Raw genomic sequence first — 22,122 nt, forward strand, 5'->3', positions numbered from 1 at the left:
GGTTATTTCAGTTTCCGTTTTTAAAAGCGCTATATGTTGAGCCGCCTCAGCTAGATTTGGCATGTGACATTTTTAGCGGCAATCATTGGTCTATTTTCTAGCGTTGCCATTCGGGGAGTTGTAACGAGGCTTTTTTTTGTCGCCGTGTAAGAGAAATATGTATATATATAGATATAAGTCCTAAATTATAAATGATTAAATCTTACAACTAAAAGTTATTCTTCATTTCATAGCCTTATTTTAAAAATTATTTTTCAATGTATATAAAACCAAAAAATTTAAATTAATGAAATAAATTTTAGTCAAATATATTTGTTGTTGTTGTTAATTTACGTCGCACTAGAGCTGCACAATAGGCTATTGGCGACGGTCTGGGAAACACCCCGGAGGATGATCCGAAGACATGCCATCACAATTTTGGTCCTATGCGGAGGGGATGGCACCCCCGCTTCGGTAGCCCGACGACCTGCGCGCGAAGTCGAGCACTTTACGGTAGCACAGTTTAACGAGGACCAATACCGCACACCCTCGGTCCCTACGCAGACTGATCCAAGTGGTCACCCACCCGCACACTGACCGCAGCCAGTGATGCTTGACTTCGGTTCAAATATATTTATAGCGAGTATTAATTTAACATTTATCTACATAAGTTGTGAAAAATATAAACACAAATTTCTGTAAATTTTATGATAATACATGAAATAGTTTTTCAGAAATCATGCCTCTAAAAGTTTTAAATTTCATAAAACTTGTTTTCCTACTTTTTAAAGTGTAAGAAATATATTTACTTTGCAATATCTTACAAGTTATCAAATTATTATTGGTGATATCAATTTTCATTAGTTAAAAACTCAGAATTCTATATGGTTCTGATTAGAAGCACTTTAAAATATTATGGGTTACGGTTTTCGTGTCCTTTCAAGTGTAAAAAGGAACCCAAAAATAATTTATATTTATTAGCTCCATGCAAAGCCTTGGGTTGGCCCACTGTTTCAAGAGGTCCTTAATCATGAGAATGTTTAAATTCATGTCTGTATTATTTTTACTCTGCATGAACTTCTTTAGGAGGACTCCATACCACGGGAGAAACTTTTCATCGCTAATTCTCTTTCACCTCCATTACTAATTTAAAATGAAAAAAAAAATAAAGTAAAAAAGTAAAAATGAGTTCAGGCAAACCTAGAGTAAGCTATTAAGCTTCTGTTGCTAAAAAAAAAAATCAAAATATCAAAATGCAAACAAATTATTGGAAGAGAACTTCTCCATTGCGTAATCCTCTAAGTTATCGTCTTATAATTTATTTTCATTTTACTATTAAAAAAATTCTATTTAGTATTTGAAACTTCATGGCTTACTATAGGTTCGTTTGAAATCACTTTTTCCATATTTTCAATTTTAAATTAGTTATGGAGGTGAAAAAGAATTTACAATGCAAAATTTCCCCCGTTGTATAGCGTCCTCTTAAGTCATTTTTTTAAGTAAAATAATATTTTTTTTAAAATCCAATTTGTTATATTTAAATAGGAAATTTGAATATTTAATCTCTATTCCTGTAATAAGCCTGAATTTGTGCTTACTTTTAAAACTTAATATATCAATAATAATAACATAAAATCCAAATTAAAAAAAACATTTTTAATTAAAAGACATAATACCCAGTTTTTCCGTAATAAAAGCTATAAAATTATATGCGCAATTTTTGTTTGGATAATGATAAATACGTCCACATATTCTAAATACCAAATATATTCCTCTTTTAACTCAAAATTAAAAATCCTGGAAAGTAGAAATCAATAAATGGATGTGTATAACAAATTGATTAACAAATTGAATTAATGCATACAATGAATTAATTAATAAATTAATGCAATAAAATTAAAAATGAACTCGCCCCCGGGTGGGCTCGAACCACCAACCTTTCGGTTAACAGCCGAACGCGCTAGCCAATTGCGCCACGGAGGCCCACTGCCTTTATATAGACTTTACTTCGAAACGTTCATCTAAATTATCATGCATAAAAGTCTACCTCACATTTAATCTCAAATTCGAAATGAATCCGAAATGAATTGGTTTTTGAGGGTTACTTCAAATATGCTAATTAATTAGTGCTAACTATTAGTAAAGTTTGAAATCAGACACAGAAACGAAAACATTTGAATTAACATTTATATATACTCTGAATTAACATTTATATATACCCTGAAAATATTGGGGTCTACCAAAATTTCGAAAAGATAGAATCATAAATGGGGGGAGGGGCTTGTAAGTTATATATATTTGGTGATAGTCCCAAAAAATAGCCAACAACTGAAGGAACTACACTTTCTACAACTGAAGGAATTGTTGAATGTTAAGTGGCATTTAAAAAAGCATTGAAATATGTTATGTTTCTGAATAACATATTGAAATAATATGTTGCATTACTTAAAAAATCGTTTCATTCTGCCAGATATTTAGGCTACATATTTTTCTTTGTATAAAGATGATTTGCAAATAACATCCTGGTGTTTCGATACGTTCTAAAACTTATTTTCGCAAATTCAGCATAAAGTGTCGCAGAACATGTTCTTCAATAACTATAAGAAGCTACATTTATCACCAAATACCGCTACTATGATTTCTTTGTTTTCTTACACATATCTGATACGATACTCTTCTTCGTGTTCGTAAGGTCCTTAAGATACTGAAATGGTGGCACAAAAACTTAAACGATACAATATTCAACTTCCTGAACTCAAAATATCTGGTCTCAAATTTTTAAATTTAAAGTGAAAGATAACTTCATAGTTACTATATTGATGCTACGGTTCTCTAACTTTTATAAAGACCACATGAATCCTGTTAAAATATTAAAATGCATATATTTATTTTTAGTAAACTGGATATATAATGGATATATAGTATAATAATAAACTGGGTTTCCATCGCATATTCTTAACCTTGATACCGCTATTATTAAATTAATGGAATAAGCTTAGATATATAATAATAGTTAAATTTGCTCTCATTTTTGCTTTCAAGGAACAATATGTTTCGTCCAAACAAATTTCAACCCTGGAAATAGTGAAATTACTAAATAGGTTTTTGGGAGCAATATCATTTTTATACTCTTATGAGGAAATATAGAAAAAAATAGGTAGTCACAGTTTCTGAAAAAAAGTATGTTAACCTTCTCGCTGCGTATTTTTTTATTTATTTTTATTTTTTTAATCAAAATAAGTTTGAAAAATTGCATATTTTTTATTACATTTTTCAAATCAGATGATGATTCTAAAATTGACACAATTTAGAATCATCATATTTACAAATTTCAATTTTTAGTATTTGCTGTTTAACAAAATAAGGCATTTTCTAATAACAAATTATGCTATACTAATATCTTGGGAATTGTGCTAAAGTTAAAAAATAATTTTAACAAAAGTATATTTTTTCAACATCTTTTTGTAAAAGAACAGCTTCCTTAAAATTAGCGGCATAATGTATAAGTTTAAACGACAAAATAAAATTGCGGTTTGAATTTGTTCATTTAGAAAGCAAAGCGAACAATTGTGGTTTTTTGAGTTGCTCTAATATGTAGTTACTTTTTACAAACATAAAAAATAAGAAACAATAATTAAATAAATAAATAATTTGTTTGTTCAATCTTAGAGAAAAGGGTGCACTTATTTACTATACGATGAAGTCAGATGTTTTCCGCTGAGTAATTTTAACACATAAAATCTTATCAGCTTCTTAAAATCTTATCAGCTAACTGGCTATAGTTCTGAGACTCGAAAAAAAGACTTAGCAATTGCTTACTACGAGAGTTAATTTTAAGAAAAACTTTAAGTACCAATAAAAATTAAATAAAATAGTTAAGTATATTAACGGAAAGAAATCTACGTGGTAGCATACAGAAAGAGGAAAACAAGTAATGAAATAATTAGTTAAATAGTTCTGTGAATAACATGTGACCAGGCAATTAAAAATTTAATTTTACAATTAAAATGTTAGGATGACATTCAACATACTAAGATATAAGACGCTTAAAAATTTTGGCTACGCATTCGACAGATCTTTATATTCGGTATCTTCATACTGCTTGTGATGACTAATAAAACATCAACACTATTTCAGATAATCTATTTTAAAGTCACAAGAAACAATAAAAAGAAAAAAAATTCAATAATTTATCTTCATTTTTTGAAAAAATAGTATGCTTAGTAAATAGTCAACTGTTTTGCATTATATTATTTTAAACAGTAGAATGTTTTTAATTTCTTAACATGATTTTATTCTCAGCTAGTAGGCAATAATTCTAAGCTTTCTTCAAATAAAAACTATTTGAAAAACAACAATTTAAAAAAGAATTTTACCTTAAAGGAAAACCTTAATTAAAGTACTTAAAAAGTATCTTATTAAAGTATTAATTAAAGTATCTTATTGAAAGAAATAATATACGTGGTAGCGTAAAGAAGAAGATTTTTAAAATGTTAAAATTTAATTAAATAGTTGGTAAAAAAGCATTGCGAAACACGCGAGAACTGTTAATTAAAAAAATTATTTCAAGATTAAGACATATATACGATGTTAGGAAATTTTAAGATGCTTAAAAATGTTACGTATTCCTATTAATAATTATAAAATATATATTAAAGAAATTGATAAATATATTATTCAAAATCTATGCATGCGCATGTATATTATTGAAATTGTATCAATTACTGAAAAGCAAACTAAAATATTAAATGTAATCACATTAAATATAATTATATTCCAGCAGAAACATGCTTTTATAACACTCAACAAGCGTTGAATAAAAAGGTTTTTTCTTCAATAAAATGTTCTTTTCTTCTTCTTTTTTTTCAAATTTCTTAACTAAATTACAAAAAAAAATTTAGACGACTAAAAGAGAATCATCATATTTTATAATTAAAAAAAAGAAGAAAAAAAAAGATTATCAATCGGTTATTAGCGAAAAATTATGAATGAAATTTTACGCTACGCGGGCGTAAGTCAAGTTCCTCGTTAGTAAAAACATGTAAATATTAATCGCCAAATTTATATATTTCTTCATTGTCGCCAAAATATTTTTTGAAAATAATTAATTTTAATTTTTCTCGACTTCTACTAAATAAAAACACTTGAAACTTATATGAGACAACAAAATTCATACCTCATAATTCAAATTTTTTTCATCCTCAATTAAATTAAATAATAAAAAATAACAAATAATTGTTGAAAATATTTTTTGCATCAAATTATCTTTGGGTCAATGAGTTTTATGAGTGGTGCAATTTTTTTTTTAATTGCTTAACTAGTTATAAAAATATGACTAAAAATGCAAAAAGCGAAATTAACATTAAGGGGTCCAAACTTTGGATCGCTCTTCCGACCTAACTATGGGGATCATATTTCCCAGATTGTGACTATCCCCTATACCTCGAAGGATTAGAATCCAAATACGTAAAAAAAATATTTATGTTTATTCAGAGAAAGTGCGTTCTTGTGTCCGATTTCGTAACTTAATTAATAGTTAGTCCTAATTAATTAGCATATTTGAGGTCACCCCCAGGTGCCATTAAGATTAACGCTTGGTTCGTAAAAATCCGATCATTAGAACGAAAGTTATTCAGTGTGATGCCTTTTTTTTCTTCCTCCCACTGTACAAATATAAACGTCCAATACCTTAACTTTCTAAACATTAAAAAAGAATCGCTTTAAGAAAACAAAATTAAGAAAGAACCGGCTAGATTTGGATTCATGAAACTGAGTACTTTTCCAACCTAAACCTTGCAACAAATTAAAATAAAATATCAAGGCAATAAAATGAAAAGCAAAATTACCGCCCCCGGGTGGGCTCGAACCACCAACCTTTCGGTTAACAGCCGAACGCGCTAGCCAATTGCGCCACGGAGGCTCAGGTGAAAATCGTTGACTTTATTATGAAAGGTTTACATTAATTATCATTCATAAATATCTCGACTTGAATGATTGTCAAATTTATAAAGAATTCGAAAATGAGAATTCTCTAGCAGTTACAAAAATGAAAATTCACAAACAGTTTATAAAAAATAAACTTTCGTAACATAAACTCATAGAAACCTTTTACCTTGCATTAAAAAAAAAAAAAAAATACAAAAATGAAAATTCGCAAATCGTTTTTAAAGAATAACTTTCTTGGCTCAAACGTTACATGCAAACGGAAACGCAGAAACTTTTCCACTTACATAAAAGAAAAAAAACTAAACAAGAAATACGAAAATGAAAATTCACAAAACGATTTTAATAAGTAACTTTCTTGTCCCAAACATTTCATGCAAACAAAAACAAATAGAAACTTTCTACTTACATAAAAGAAAAGAAGAAAAAACAAAACATGAAATACAAAAATGAAAATTCACAAAACGATTTTAAAAAGCACCTTTTCTTTTCTAAACGTAAAATACAAGCAAAACAAATACATCTCACAATTTTTCTGTATACATGAAATACGAAAAAGTTAATTCGCAAATCATCTTTAAAGGGCGGGCAAACATAAACATCTCGTAATTTTACATTTTAGACTAAAAAAACAATGTCTGATGCACCGGCGAGATTCGAACTTCCTGTTTACTAGACAGGTCCCTTACCCAAATCTGCATATTTTCAATAGTTTGCCAACCACTTTCAGCAAATGGCTGAATAAAATAAAAAAAAATAAACGCGCCCCCGGGTGGGCTCGAACCACCAACCTTTCGGTTAACAGCCGAACGCGCTAGCCAATTGCGCCACGGAGGCTTATCCGCCAGCGTCTAAGCTTTATTTAGTTATGTTTATCTTGATTATCGTGTATAAATGTCTCAATAATAAATGTCAAGTCCAAATTGAATTCAAGAACGAAAATTAATAGGCCTTTTTTAAAGATTAACCTTTCTATTCTGAAAATTTCATAACATAAACATGATAAAATTTTTCGACTTACATAAAAAAAAGAAAGAAAAAAAAAGGGGGGAAATACAAAAATGAAGACTTACAACTAGTTTTTACAGAGGAATTTTTCCTGTTCCAAACATTTCATTAAAAAAAAAATTTCCAAAAATTTTCCTACTTACAAGAAGAAGAAAAATTCCTGAACTGCGAAAATGAAAATTTACGAAACATTTTTAAAGAGTAACTTTTCTAATTTATACGAAGAACACAAACAAAGGTATCTCAAAACTATTCAATTTACTTAAAAAAAAAAAAAAAAAAAAAAAAAAAAAAAAAANAAAAAAAAAAAAAAAAAAAAAATTCGGGAAATACGAAAAAGAAAATTCAGACATCGTCTTTAGAGGACAAACATCAACATCTAGTAACTTAGATTAAAAAGGAAACGCGAAGGCACCGGCGAGATTCGAACTCACGATCTCCTGTTTACTAGACAGGCGCTTTAACCAACTAAGCCACGGCGCCACGTTACTGCAAGTCAGCATAAAAAAATAGTGCATGTTAAACTTCAAAATCGATGACAATGTCATTGATATCAAAATTTATTTATTTATTTTCTTGATAATACGACTACTATCAGCAGAGTGGCGCAGTGGAAGCGTGCTGGGCCCATAACCCAGAGGTCCGTGGATCGAAACCACGCTCTGCTAGTAATTATTTTATGAATTTATATAATCCAAATAAAAGTACTTTTATTTACGTCTAATGTTTTTTATATTTCTTTTTTTCTAGCAATTTTTTATATGCATATATATATAAATAGATTTATTTATTTTAAATTACTTAATTTCATTTGTTTCATGTATTTAACAATTAAAATCAAATCAATAAAGAAAGAAAATATTAATTTGAAAATTATTGACATTATAGGCTTGACTCCTATTTGTAGGTGTATTCGGTGTAAAATGCACTTAGCATTCGGAATAAAATAAAATTAATTAAATGAACTAATTAAAGAGAAACGAAATCTACTAGCAAATAACTAATTAATTACTAAAAATAATTTTAATAAAATATCAAACAAAATATTGAAAAAATATACTAACTCGTAATTTATTAATACTTACATCATATATATATTAAATCTATCAAAATGGAATAAAAATTTATACATGTACATGACACGAAAAATTGTTTATTTTTCGTTGTTTCAAAAAAATTTTTGTAATTAAACTGATTGTTGATTGCATTTTTGTTACTGGGATACACATTTTTTAATTATATTTTCAATTGTAAAATATTTTTCACAAAAGATATGAAGACCTTTGAGATTATAAATAAGTACATTTTTTATTAATATAATATAAAGCTAAAATTTAAATATAAACTTTTATTACTTAAATTTTATTACTTTTTAAAAGTTCAAAACATAGTTTTTGAAATTCAAGAGTCATAATATATTTTATATTGGTACAGAATTTCATTTGATGTTTGGTAAAGAAGCAAAACCTTGTTAATTTTTTTTTTTACTTTCTGAGAAAATACATCGTATATCGATAACATAGAGGCTGACAGTGTGCGAATTTTTTATAATTTTTTTGCTCTGAGTATATCTTTTGAAACTTGTTAATGTGAGCGTCAATTAAAAAGAAAATACAAATGTCTGCCCAGAAAAATAAATAAAAAGTTTTCAAAAAAGATTTATTTAGTCCGAAACAAGCTACTTTCAGACTATATAGTCTATCGATATCAAAGAGCGGACTGGTTGAAAATTATTTATACGTTTTTTTAACGAAAAATCTGGTGAAACTTGTTTTATATTAAAAAGTGGGCGTCAGTTTAGAAGAAAATACAAATATTTGCACAGAAAAATTAAAAAATAAAAGTTTAACAAAAGGTTTGTTTTGTCCAAAACAAGCTATTTTCAGAGCATACATAGTTTCTATTTATTAAGTACTCCAGCACTTAAATTATATATATATAGCTTTCGAAATAAGACGCAACCACAAAATATTGTGAATATATTTATACTAAAGAAAAAAAGAAAGAAAAGAAACATACAAGCATTTGTACCAGTTTATATAAAGGTGAAAAAGTTTCAAAAAGGAGAAAAAAATAGAACCGCCCGAACAGGGACTCGAACCCTGGACCGTTAGGTTAAAAGCCTAACGCTCTACCGACTGAGCTATCCGGGCTCGGCTGTAGAATAAAAACTAAAATAAAAGTCAAATGGTAAAAGTTTTTAGTATTTTTATCTTTCTAAACGTTTCNTTACTTAGTTTCGCCGTAGAAAGGAATTATCTTGACCAGTGATCGTAAAAGTGTTTTTCCTGCAATAATGTCTAACTTGCACAAATGAACTATAAAAGGACACGATGTGTAAACGAAGTGTAAATCAAAGTATCTGCTTATAATATTTTACAATTTTCGTTAAAGTAAATATTCTGGTTGATTGGTGAAAAAAAAGGAATTCAAACATCAATATATATTAATAAATTCATCGCATTTTTTACTGTTATTTTTAAATTAGCATAATTAGTATAAGAAATTACGTTGCTTGCTATGTTTCTTTTATAAAAGGAAAGAAAAGTGTTTCGATACGCCCCCGGGTGGGCTCGAACCACCAACCTTTCGGTTAACAGCCGAACGCGCTAGCCAATTGCGCCACGGAGGCTCATGTGAAAATTGTTGACTTCATTATGAAACGTTTACATTAATTATCATTCATAATGACATCGACTTGAATGATTGTCAAATTTATAAAGAATTCGAAAATGAGAATTTTCTTACAGTTACAAAAATGAAAATTTACAAACAGTTTATAAAAAATAAACTTTCGTAACATAAACTCATAGAAACTTTTTACCTTGCATTAAAAGAATAATTAAATAAATGCAAAAATGAAAATTCGCAAATTGTTTTTAAAGAACAACTTTCTTGGCTCAAACGTTACATGTAAAACAGAAAAGTAGAAACTTTTCTACTTCATAAAGGAAAAACTAAACAGGAAATACGAAAATGAAAAATCACAAAACGATTTTAAAAAATAACTTTCTTGTCCCAAACATTACATGCAAACGAGAACATATTGAAACTTTTCTATTTACATAAAAGAAAAGAAGAAGAAAACAAAACATGAATTACAGAAAGGAAAATTCACAAGGAGATTTTATAAAGTAACTTTTCTATTCTAAACGCAAAATACTAACAAATATATCTCACAACTTTTCAGTATACAAGTATACAAGTATTCAGTAAATACGAAAAAGAAAAAAAAAATCGTAAAATATGAAAAAGAAAATTCACTAATAATCTTTAAAGGGCGTACAAACATAAACATTTAGGACATAACAAAAACATCTAACTGTCAACTATTTTCAGGAAATGGCTCTATACAAAAGCTTAATGTAAAAATAAGCACAATAAAATTTTAAGAAAATGTAAACGCGCCCCCGGGTGGGCTCGAACCACCAACCTTTCGGTTAACAGCCGAACGCGCTAGCCAATTGCGCCACGGAGGCCTGTTCTTCGAGTAATAAGCTTTATTTCAGTATGTTTATCTTAATTATCAAGCATAAATACCTCAATAATTAATGTCACGTTCAAAATGAATTCAAAAACGAGAATTAATAATTTTTTTTTTAAAGAATATACTTTTTATTCTAAAAATCTCGTAACATAAACATAATGAAATTTTTCGACTTACATTAAAAAAAAAAGGGGGGGGGGGAATGCAAAGATGAAGATTTACAACTCGTTTTTGCAGAATAACTTTCCTGTTCTAAATGTTTCATTCAAAAAAAAAAAAACTTACAAACATTTTCCAACTTACAAATAGAAAAAAAAACAAATCCTGAAATGCGAAAATGAAAATTTACAAAACATTTTTAAAAAGTAACTTTTCTTATTTATACGTAGAATACAAATAAAAGTATCTCAAAACTATTCAATTTACTTACAAAAAAAAAAAAAAAACGCGAAATACGAAAAAGAAAATTTACATATCGTCTTTACAGTACATACAAACATCATTATCCAGTAACTTAGATTAAAAAGGAAACGCGAAGGCACCGGCGAGATTCGAACTCACGATCTCCTGTTTACTAGACAGGCGCTTTAACCAACTAAGCCACGGCGCCACATTACCGCAAGTCAGCATAAAAGAAAAATGCGTGTTAAACTTCAAAATCGATAACAATGTCATTGATATCAAAATTTATTTATTGATTTTCTTTATAATATGAATACCATCAGCAGAGTGGCGCAGTGGAAGCGTGCTGGGCCCATAACCCAGAGGTCCGTGGATCGAAACCACGCTCTGCTAGTAATCATTTTATGAATTTATATATTGCAAATAAAAATATTTCTATTTACGGCTAATATTTTTTATATTTCTTTTTTTCTAGCAATTTTTTATATGTATATACATATATAAATAGATTTATTTATTTTAAATTACTTAATTTCATTTGTTTCATGTATTTAACAATTAAAATCAAATCAATAAAGAAAGAAAATATTAATTTGAAAATTATTGACATTATAGGCTTGACTCCTATTTGTAGGTGTATTCGGTGTAAAATGCACTTAGCATTCGGAATAAAATAAAATTAATTAAATGAACTAATTAAAGAGAAACGAAATCTACTAGCAAATAACTAATTAATTACTAAAAATAATTTTAATAAAATATCAAACAAAATATTGAAAAAATATACTAACTCGTAATTTATTAATACTTACATCATATATATATTAAATCTATCAAAATGGAATAAAAATTTATACATGTACATGACACGAAAAATTGTTTATTTTTCGTTGTTTCAAAAAAATTTTTGTAATTAAACTGATTGTTGATTGCATTTTTGTTACTGGGATACACATTTTTTAATTATATTTTCAATTGTAAAATATTTTTCACAAAAGATATGAAGACCTTTGAGATTATAAATAAGGACATTTTTTATTAATATAATATAAAGCTAAAATTTAAATATAAACTTTTATTACTTAAATTTTATTACTTTTTAAAAGTTCAAAACATAGTTTTTGAAATTCAAGAGTCATAATATATTTTATATTGGTACAGAATTTCATTTGATGTTTGGTAAAGAAGCAAAACCTTGTTAATTTTTTTTTTTACTTTCTGAGAAAATACATCGTATATCGATAACATAGAGGCTGACAGTGTGCGAATTTTTTATAATTTTTTTGCTCTGAGTATATCTTTTGAAACTTGTTAATGTGAGCGTCAATTAAAAAGAAAATACAAATGTCTGCCCAGAAAAATAAATAAAAAGTTTTCAAAAAAGATTTATTTAGTCCGAAACAAGCTACTTTCAGACTATATAGTCTATCGATATCAAAGAGCGGACTGGTTGAAAATTATTTATACGTTTTTTTAACGAAAAATCTGGTGAAACTTGTTTTATATTAAAAAGTGGGCGTCAGTTTAGAAGAAAATACAAATATTTGCACAGAAAAATTAAAAAATAAAAGTTTAACAAAAGGTTTGTTTTGTCCAAAACAAGCTATTTTCAGAGCATACATAGTTTCTATTTATTAAGTACTCCAGCACTTAAATTATATATATATAGCTTTCGAAATAAGACGCAACCACAAAATATTGTGAATATATTTATACTAAAGAAAAAAAGAAAGAAAAGAAACATACAAGCATTTGTACCAGTTTATATAAAGGTGAAAAAGTTTCAAAAAGGAGAAAAAAATAGAACCGCCCGAACAGGGACTCGAACCCTGGACCGTTAGGTTAAAAGCCTAACGCTCTACCGACTGAGCTATCCGGGCTCGGCTGTAGAATAAAAGCTAAAATAAAAGTCAAATGGTAAAAGTTTTTAGTATTTTTATCTTTCTAAAGGTTTGAATTTATGTGGTAACAAATCATTTCATTATCTATTTTAAACTTTCTACTTTTCAATAAATCTTAGTTATTAAACAAAATAATACTTTTCTCTAGCGTCATTCGACACCACTATACTTTTCAGAAAACATTAAAGAAAAAGAGATCGCTTTATTAGGTTAGAACAAATATAATTACTTCCTACTTCTGTTGAACTGGTGTAAATGTAACCAATTACAACAATAAATAACATTTTACTATAAAAAAAGGAGAAAAAGTTTAATTTTGTAACTTTTTTTCCTTAAGAATTGATGGCTACGCAATAAAACGAAAATCCGAACAATAAAGATGGGGAAAACTATAACAATTTTATTAGAAACAAACTATACTCCATGCTTTTTTTTCTTACGCTAAATATTTTAAATTATTAGATTGATTGAAAGCAGAACTCAATTCATTCTACTTCCCAAACGCATGAGCAGAGTGGCGCAGTGGAAGCGTGCTGGGCCCATAACCCAGAGGTCCGTGGATCGAAACCACGCTCTGCTAGAAATAATATTTTTGTGTCAATCTGAGGATATTATTATTTTTCTTTTATACCTTTCAAGCTGCAGACAAATAATCGAGTTATTTTCTGTTTATTTTATTCATTTACTTCCATTAAGTTTCCTCACTAAAATTTATATGGATCGTTTATTTCCTTCACATTAGGAATAGGATAAGTAAAATATTCTTGTATATTTAGTTTTTAAATGTTTTATTTGTAACATAAAATATTCAGTTAAAGTTTCTTTTAAAAAATGCACAAAAACTATAATTCCGTAATGAATTAAGTTCTTTTTTTTTTTCATAATGGAAATAACTAGCTTTATGTAGTTCATATTTTTAATTTTTTAATATACATCTAAAAATGGAGGCTAAATAAAATTAAATAATACATAATGTGTAAATACAAATTAAAATTAAAGGTTAAAAATTTTAAATAAGGAAATGACTGAAATTTCTATTGGATTTAATTTTGTTTATGTATCGTAAATAACACTCATAATTGACAATAAGTAACATAATTATCATGGAATGATTTGATAGTTTGGTCATTATGTTCTTAGATACGAAGATTAAATAAATTAATCAATATGGTGCTACTTTTTTGATTGTTTTACCCTCACTATAAAAAAAATTAGTGATTTAAAACAAAAATTATTTTAAACAAAATCAAATTATTAAAAATAACAAAATTATAAGTAATATTAATTAAAGATTTTTGCTGCAGGATAAACCTATTCTCTTAATTATAAATATTTTAAGTTTTTTTTTTCTGTTAACAATATATATTTTTATTATTTTTATTTCTGATGTTTACTTATTTATTTTGTAATGCGTTAGATAATCCAATCAAGAAAAGAGATTTTCTTTTGTTCCTTAATCAAAAAAAAAANAAAAAAAAAAAAAAAAAAAAAAAAAAAAAAAAAAAAAAAAAAAAAAAAAAAAAAAAGATACGCATTTTAATAGCATTAAAAATGTTTTTAAAACTAAGTTTTTTTAAAAGAAGAATAAAATATTTATTTAAACACTTTTGCTAAAAAACAATTTTTTCAATTACATTTTTTTAAATTTTCAAATCGTAACGAAGTTATAATGTATATATTAAAACAACACAAATGAGAAAAGCAAAAGTTTCGTTCAGTCTGAAAAAAATAATTTAAATTGGTAATTTAGAGGCGTTGTGAACTTTTGGGAGGTAGAAAATTTCCATTTTGTCGAATGAAATATTCGATGGAAAGTGGCACCAAAAGTGGATTTTCTATTTCCTTTCCTTTATAATAGACCAGTAGACATTTTTCTTCCTTCAATGGGAAAAGTTAGACTATTTTTGGTTTATGACGTTAATGCCAAACATTGGCCCTTGTATCTCTTGCCTGTGTACCACACAAATTTGTACAAAAATACATTTATTGATTTCGCATAATCTACAAATGTTGGTATACCAATATAAAATTTTGCAACACCTTCGCGGGCCTGTGGCGCAACGGATAACGCGCCTGACTACGGATCAGGAGATTCCAGGTTCGAATCCTGGCAGGCTCGAAACGGAACATTTTTAAGCTTTTTCTTCGAATACGAAGAAACATACACAAGATAGAAAGGCAAAATAGATAACTATTTTTTCTCCCTTTTGATTTTTTTTGGTCTCTGTTGTCAAACTATTATTTATGGAATATGCAGGTTTTTACCTCTCCTTCTTTCCTTTAATGTAAAATAACTGGAAGAATAGTCCCATCAGTTGTTAAAAGATGGAGACACATGTTCTCTACAAAATGACAAGTCACATCAAAATCACCACTAGTAAACTAACGTTATTAATTATTCTAATAATGTTGGTTTAAGATTTTCGAAATAGCGTAATCGACTATCAATTGCAAGCACAATAAACTTGAACCTAAGCTACAAAATAAAAACTAGACAAATTAAATTTGCTTCCTTGTCATTTAGAGTACTTCTGTTATAGTCAATTACAGTGAATTACTATTTTTATGCTAACCGATTCTCCATCAGTCAACTGTTTATTTATTTTTTTTATTTTTTTCTTTAAGTTTCACTTTAAAATTTGAAATCTGAATGAACAACATTTCACCAAACGAAACCGTGGATTTATAATAAATATTTAAAATAAGTGATAATAATGTTATAAAATAAATTAAGCAAAATAAAAAAAAATTAGGATTTTCATTATTTCTTTTAGAATCGCTTGGGTTTAGTTTTTGCGTATACATTTGTTAAATTATATCAATAAGTTAGAAAAATAATAGCAAACTAAAAATATTGTTGGAAATGTTTTACACCACCTTTATTCATTTTTTCTAAAAACTGTAAACATGATTCGCTGTTTTTTTTTTCTCCTTTTTTCAAAAAAAAAAAAAAAATTTCAAACTTCATTAATTATGAAAGATAAGTATTAAAAAATATATTTATTAAAAAGCTGGCGGAAAAAGAAAGATATAATCACTTTATTATCTCATACTTTAATTTACACAAAAAGGAGTGCTTTATAATATTGTATTAATATAGCCAAAGAAATGCGACAATATAACCAATAAAATCAATACAATAGTGTCAGGAGCACTCAAAAACTGAGAAAGATTGAAGTAAGTGCTGGACTTGTTAGAGCGGCTAAATAATTCGGACCAAGAGACAAATCTGTCCAAAAAATTTTTGAAAAGAAAATAAATTTGATAAAATGGATCAGAATTTTCATCCAATTTATAGATTTCTTCGTACACTGAATAAATATACAACAAATCCTGCTTTACTATATTTATTTTCCTTTTTATTATGTCGAATTATACAAGCAACTAACAAAGTAGTGTAGAATGAAATATTAAATGCTAGAATTACTACAGGTGCGAATTCTAACAAAAGGACAGTTCTGACCAAGGAAATCAACATTTTCAACTATGTTGTTTATTTATTTTCTCGCACACTGAATAAGTATATGAAATCTGACCTACACAATTTATTTTCCCTCTAATTATATTCACATTAAAAAAGAAAAAGAAAAACGGGCAAAGGACTCCAGATTGAAGTAAAATTGAAAATTAATGTGTGTAAAATGTGCAAAATGAAACTTATTTGGTCACTCTAGCGATGCTTGCGCTGAAAAACAACTCTCTAGATCGACCAAAATATGTGTAATTTAAAGAGGGAAAAATTTGATATGTCAAGTTATATATATTGATTCAGTATATATAGAAATTATTAACAATTGGTACCTATGTAATTTCTTTTCATTCTGACTATTACCTGAAAAAATTGTTGAGAGTCTGTAGTTTTTGTACTTTTATATTTGGAGGGGAGGCTGAAAACGAATCCACATTTTGCGACCAAAATTTTTTTCGGGCGGACAATATGCTTCTTTTCGCCGAAATGTACACATTTAAAAATGTTATATATAACAGGGTGTCGGGTTAATGTTGAGACAAAGTTATAGGGGAGTTAAAGTAATTCAGGATTAAAAATGGATAGGCATCCAAACCCGGAAATATCGTAGTACGCAGATAGGAACGCTCCCCTATCGTCAAATGACGTCAATTCCAAGTAGAGATTTCAAAGCAATTTTAATGCAACTGATGTGATCTAACTTCTTTAGAAGTTTGTTGTAACATTTACCTGACAACGTGTTATATGTAACGTCTTTAAACTTATACATTTCGACAAAAAATTGACTAAAAATGTCAACAAAAAAAATGTAGCTTGTATAGAAAAAAATCATTACAGATTTGAAATTAGTGAAGTGAAAATATCTAAGATCTGTTTTTTTAAAAAAAACTTAAACAGAAGTGTTATATCATCTGTTTTTCATCAAGGGATCCGTTATCACAATGCTATAGTTATTACACCCAAACTCATACTTGTTTGATTATTACTCGGCAGACACATTGTAAAATTTGTAGGAAATCTCCTCCAGTTCTCAAGCAGGCCATCAGAAATTTTGTATCTTAAACTAAAAAAAGATTTTTCCAGAAAAAAAACAACACATTTCCAGGAAAAAGTTATGATCGCAAACCGTGAATTCGTGTTCAGCATACATAACAGATGTACAAAAAGTACGAACCTGTCGTACTACATTTCTTCTCTTATTTTTTATATTGAATTAAACAAAGAATTTTGGCAAAGGAAATAATTCTGACAAAAAATGTCATTATTTTCTCACTATTTGTTTATTTATTTTAGCATGCACTGAATGAATATCTGAAACCTGAGCTACCTTTTATTTTCCTTTTAATTGCATCGAATTAAGCAAGAAACGAACAAAGAACGGAATTAAATGCTCAATTCGCAAGAGCGGGAAAAATTCTGACAAAAGGAGAATTCGGCAATAGTAATTCTAACAAGAAGAATCAATATTTTCTTCCTATTTATTTATTTATTACCTCGTACACTGAATAATATCTGAAACCTGAGCCACCACATTTCTTTTCCTTTTAATTACATCGAATTAAACAAGAAACGAACAAAGAACCGCAGATTGAAGTCAATGTTCAACTCGCAAGAGAGGAAAAAAATCTGACAAGGGGAGAATTCGGCAATAGTAATTCTAACAAGAAGAATCAATATTTTCTTCCTATTTATTTATTTATTTATTACCTCGTACACTGAATAATATTTGAAACCTGAGCCACCACATTTCTTTTCCTTTTAATTACATCGAATTAAACAAAAAACGAACAAAGGGAGGCATATTGAAGTGAATGCTCAACTCGTAAGAGCAGAAAAAATTCTGACAAATGGAGAATTCGGCAATGGTTCTGTTTTAACTCCGACAAGAAGAATCAATATTTTCCTCCTATTTGTTTATTTATTTCCTCGTGCACTGAATATTATCTGAAACCTGAGCCACCACATTTCTTTTCTTTTTAATTACATCGAATTAAACAAAAAACGAACAAAGGGAGGCAGATTGAAGTGAATGCTCAACTCGTAAGAGCAGAAAAAATTCCGACAAATGGAGAATTCGGCAATAGTAACTCCGACAAGAAGAATCAATATTTTCCTCCTATTTGTTTATTTATTTCCTCGTGCACTGAATATTATCTGAAACCTGAGCCACCACATTTCTTTTCCTTTTAATTACATCGAATTAAACAAGAAACGAACAAAGAACCGCAGATTGAAGTCAATGTTCAACTCGCAAGAGAGGAAAAAAATCTGACAAGGGGAGAATTCGGCAATAGTAATTCTAACAAGAAGAATCAATATTTTCTTCCTATTTATTTATTTATTTATTACCTCGTACACTGAATAATATTTGAAACCTGAGCCACCACATTTCTTTTCCTTTTAATTACATCGAATTAAACAAAAAACGAACAAAGGGAGGCATATTGAAGTGAATGCTCAACTCGTAAGAGCAGAAAAAATTCTGACAAATGGAGAATTCGGCAATGGTTCTGTTTTAACTCCGACAAGAAGAATCAATATTTTCCTCCTATTTGTTTATTTATTTCCTCGTGCACTGAATATTATCTGAAACCTGAGCCACCACATTTCTTTTCCTTTTAATTACATCGAATTAAACAAGAAACGAACAAAGGGAGGCAGATTGAAATAAATGCTGGACTTGCTGGAGAGGCCAAATAATAATAATCATAATAAAAAAAAATTTATTTTGTACGTGAGTTGGAAACAGCGTGAAACTAGACTGAAACTTCGCATCTAATTAGCTCTCATCGAGAACCAATTTCTTTCACCACAAACAACCCTCCTCCTCCAGAAAAATAAATTAAACACCAGCGGAAGTAAATAAAAAGAAAGAGAATCATTCTCCTTTTTTTAATTCATTCTCTCTCTTTTTTTTTGTTGTTATTAGCAGTGTGTATGGTGCGGTAATGAGCGAGTAATGTTGTCATCTATCTGTGCACTGCTGGATTCCTTTATGCCTTCTTTTGACGTACATAATTACTTTTCCCGTGCGGTACTGACTAAATTATCCCTGGAGCGGGGAGAACAACACCACGGGTAGCCGTGGTTCATGATCAGCAGGGGTAGCTGGAAATTTTTCATTTCGCGTCGAGCTTATTGTTATTTTAATCCTTTTATATCAGACCTGAACTCTCTGATGTTCATTTCGACGACTCTACTTATGAAATTTTTTCTCTATCCACCTAAAAGATTTTTCCCTTCTCTTCTTTAAAATGCGAAAACGTCACTTTAGATTTTGGGATGGATAACTTTTTGTCTGGAACACAGTTTATCATCCCTACCCCCTTCTGATGCGATCAAAAGTTTTTGGTAAATTGATAACTTTATTATCCCCAATAGAGATTTTGGAGAATCAAAGAGTTTAGCTGAAATTGCTCATTTCTTATTTTTTTGTGGAAACAATCAATTTAGGTGTTACTTGATTAAAAACTTCATTCGCTTCATAAGTACACAAATTCGAAATAATAGATGACATGTTTTAAGAGCTCAAAAACAGGCAAACATTTTCAAGACTTGTCAGATGTGAATGAGAAGAAACAAGAGTGATTTGGAACATGAAACGTAATGCTGCCAACGAAAAATGGAGAAATATAGACGAGAAACAAAACTGGAAAAACCACAATAGCCAAGAGAAGAAAAAGAAGAAAAAAAAGAACAGGAAAAAACTCAGTGGCCAAGAGGGCAAATCAGGGTAAAATGCATTTCTGCGCTGGCGATACATTTTGACTGGAGACGTGGAAATGTCTTTTACCCTGATTTGCCGCTCTCGGATACGATAGTTCTTCTAGTTTTGTTTTTTTGTTGGCAACTTTTACGTTTTATTGTATTTCAAATCACTTTTGTTTCATCTCGTTCACGACTGGCAAATCTTGAATGTGGGTGCCAGTTTTTGCGCGCTTGAAACAAATCGACTGTTATTTCCAATTTGTGTATTTCTGAAACGAATGAAGTTTTTAATCAAATTATATCGTACTGCTTCACTTTCTTGGAATTACTTATTTAATATCAAAAAACGTTTAAATTTTGAGAACAGGATAATAACCACACGCCTTCACAATGCGATACACCTTCGAAAACGCTAGTTTATCTGAGCACTAAAAAATTAACTGCTACTTTACGCCAACAACTACTTTACACCACCAAAAGTGATACAATCAAACACCAGAGATAATTCTTGATATAAATTGAATATTAAAGATAGTTTTTGGTGTAGTAGTTACTAAAAAATCATTCGGAACTCACAATTTTACTCGTCTAATAATTTTAAAAAAAAATCTGTTAGATAATTTTTTCTAGGTATCTCTGTTCTCATAACATAATTGAACAGGTAGCGTAGTGAGTTTAGTTTATCAATATATCTTTAGAAATTTTAGTGACAGTATTTCAGTTTTGTCTGGATTCTATGTGTACACGAACTTGTATGATTGAATTCAGAAATGTCAACTGCTTCGGTTTCGACAATAGAAAACTACAAACTAAAAATTGCAGATTTTCGGTTAGCCGACTTTTTAAAAGGCTCAACGTGACTTAACTGTAACAAAGTGGTGTATAACAAAAGTCTTTTAATTATTTACAAGCAGTATTGAGTAAAAACCATATAAATCGAATTTGCTAAACAAAGAATCATACATTAAAAGACTACCACTCGAAAATGTATATNATAATTCTTGATATAAATTGAATATTAAAGATAGTTTTTGGTGTAGTAGTTACTAAAAAAACATTCGGAACTCATAATTTTACTCGTCCAATAATTTAAAAAAAAAAAATCTGTTAGATAATTTTTTCTAGGTATCTCTGTTCTCATAACATAATTGAACAGGTAGCGTAGTGAGTTTAGTTTATCAATATATCTTTAGAAATTTTAGTGACAGTATTTCAGTTTTGTCTGGATTCTGTGTGTACACGAACTTGTATAATTGAATTCAGAAATGTCAACTGCTTCGATTTCGACAATAGAAAACTACAAACTAAAAATTGCAGATTTTCGGTTAGCCGACTTATTAAAAGGCTCAACGTGACTTAACTGTAACAAAGTGGTGTATCACAAAAGCCTTTGAATTATTTACAAGCAGTATTGAGTAAAAACCATATAAATCGAATTTGCTAGACAAAGAATCATACATTAAAAGACTACCACTCGAAAATATTTATCCGTTGTCCAGAGCAAGTTGGCATGTCTGTAAATTGATACACAGACCCCAGCTTTTCGAATACCAAGTAAGTTTCAATCCTGTTAACTGATTGAACAAAACTATTGAGTTTCGTCGATTATCCGCAAATAATTTCAATCATCCAGTCGGTTTCAATTGGCACACTAATCGTAGTCTATTTAGACGTAATTTTTAGTGTGTAGTTTTTTCAAACTTAATGACATACATTAAAAGACTACCACTCGAAAATATTTATCCGTTGTCCAGAGCAAGTTGGCATGCCTGTAAATTGATACACAGACCCCTACTTTTCGAATACCAAGTAAGTTTCAATCCTGTTAACTGATTGAACAAAACTATTGAGTTTCGTCGATTATCCGCAAATAATTTCAATCATCCAGTCGGTTTCAATTGGCACACTAATCGTAGTCTATTTAGACGTAATTTTTAGTGTGTAATGTTTTCAAACTTAATGACATACATTAAAAGACTACCACTCGAAAATATTTATCCGTTGTCCAGAGCAAGTTGGCATGTCTGTAAATTGATACACAGACCCCAACTTTTCGAATACCAAGTAAGTTTCAATCCTGTTAACTGATTGAACAAAACTATTGAGTTTCGTTGATTATCCGCAAATAATTTCAATCATCCAGTCGGTTTCAATTGGCACACTAATCGTAGTCTATTTAGACGTAATTTTTAGTGTGTAGTGTTTTCAAACTTAATGACATACAT

General features: G+C 28.9%; 13 non-coding genes across 13 annotated transcripts; 4 read left to right on the forward strand and 9 right to left on the reverse strand.

Annotated features, from left to right (window-relative positions):
* Window positions 1–1,888: 1,888 nt before the first annotated feature.
* On the reverse strand, window positions 1,889–1,962 carry TRNAN-GUU (transfer RNA asparagine (anticodon GUU)). Its single transcript has one exon. It is a non-coding gene; the product is annotated as a tRNA-Asn (tRNA).
* A 3,863-nt stretch (window positions 1,963–5,825) lies between these two features.
* Window positions 5,826–5,899, reverse strand: TRNAN-GUU (transfer RNA asparagine (anticodon GUU)). The gene has a single exon. It is a non-coding gene; the product is annotated as a tRNA-Asn (tRNA).
* Window positions 5,900–6,685: 786 nt separating this feature from the next.
* TRNAN-GUU (transfer RNA asparagine (anticodon GUU)) lies at window positions 6,686–6,759 on the reverse strand. The gene has a single exon. It is a non-coding gene; the product is annotated as a tRNA-Asn (tRNA).
* A 580-nt stretch (window positions 6,760–7,339) lies between these two features.
* TRNAT-AGU (transfer RNA threonine (anticodon AGU)) lies at window positions 7,340–7,413 on the reverse strand. The gene has a single exon. It is a non-coding gene; the product is annotated as a tRNA-Thr (tRNA).
* A 113-nt stretch (window positions 7,414–7,526) lies between these two features.
* TRNAM-CAU (transfer RNA methionine (anticodon CAU)) lies at window positions 7,527–7,598 on the forward strand. The gene has a single exon. It is a non-coding gene; the product is annotated as a tRNA-Met (tRNA).
* A 1,412-nt stretch (window positions 7,599–9,010) lies between these two features.
* TRNAK-UUU (transfer RNA lysine (anticodon UUU)) lies at window positions 9,011–9,083 on the reverse strand. Its single transcript has one exon. It is a non-coding gene; the product is annotated as a tRNA-Lys (tRNA).
* A 405-nt stretch (window positions 9,084–9,488) lies between these two features.
* On the reverse strand, window positions 9,489–9,562 carry TRNAN-GUU (transfer RNA asparagine (anticodon GUU)). Its single transcript has one exon. It is a non-coding gene; the product is annotated as a tRNA-Asn (tRNA).
* A 773-nt stretch (window positions 9,563–10,335) lies between these two features.
* Window positions 10,336–10,409, reverse strand: TRNAN-GUU (transfer RNA asparagine (anticodon GUU)). Its single transcript has one exon. It is a non-coding gene; the product is annotated as a tRNA-Asn (tRNA).
* Window positions 10,410–10,953: 544 nt separating this feature from the next.
* Window positions 10,954–11,027, reverse strand: TRNAT-AGU (transfer RNA threonine (anticodon AGU)). The gene has a single exon. It is a non-coding gene; the product is annotated as a tRNA-Thr (tRNA).
* Window positions 11,028–11,140: 113 nt separating this feature from the next.
* TRNAM-CAU (transfer RNA methionine (anticodon CAU)) lies at window positions 11,141–11,212 on the forward strand. The gene has a single exon. It is a non-coding gene; the product is annotated as a tRNA-Met (tRNA).
* A 1,414-nt stretch (window positions 11,213–12,626) lies between these two features.
* On the reverse strand, window positions 12,627–12,699 carry TRNAK-UUU (transfer RNA lysine (anticodon UUU)). The gene has a single exon. It is a non-coding gene; the product is annotated as a tRNA-Lys (tRNA).
* Window positions 12,700–13,228: 529 nt separating this feature from the next.
* On the forward strand, window positions 13,229–13,300 carry TRNAM-CAU (transfer RNA methionine (anticodon CAU)). Its single transcript has one exon. It is a non-coding gene; the product is annotated as a tRNA-Met (tRNA).
* A 1,466-nt stretch (window positions 13,301–14,766) lies between these two features.
* Window positions 14,767–14,839, forward strand: TRNAR-ACG (transfer RNA arginine (anticodon ACG)). The gene has a single exon. It is a non-coding gene; the product is annotated as a tRNA-Arg (tRNA).
* Window positions 14,840–22,122: the final 7,283 nt, after the last annotated feature.

Source organism: Parasteatoda tepidariorum, chromosome 2, assembly GCF_043381705.1.
Source record: "Parasteatoda tepidariorum isolate YZ-2023 chromosome 2, CAS_Ptep_4.0, whole genome shotgun sequence".
NCBI lineage: Eukaryota > Metazoa > Arthropoda > Arachnida > Araneae > Theridiidae > Parasteatoda > Parasteatoda tepidariorum.